A 298-nucleotide genomic window follows, 5' to 3' on the forward strand; every position below is an offset into this window, starting at 1 on the left:
ATCCATACACCTCATCAACGCATTTAATCCGTCCCCAATTACCTTGCAATTGGCTTCAACGAATCACCACCGATTGCCTTCAGTCCGCGCCGTGGAATCCATCATGCGCAGAGGCGGTCTCAGGTGCAAGTAGGAAATCACGTGACCTGCGCCCACCGGTCTGGCTTTTGTCCACGAGCGATGTGGGACGAGAGAACCCCTGAATTGAACTGAATTGAACCTTCCCACCGTCTCTGTTCACGTGTTCATTTCGTGAGTTGGAAATGAAGGCGTGGGTTGTTGTTTTTAATGTGTGTGT

This window comes from Penaeus monodon, chromosome 20 (assembly GCF_015228065.2).
Source record: "Penaeus monodon isolate SGIC_2016 chromosome 20, NSTDA_Pmon_1, whole genome shotgun sequence".
NCBI lineage: Eukaryota > Metazoa > Arthropoda > Malacostraca > Decapoda > Penaeidae > Penaeus > Penaeus monodon.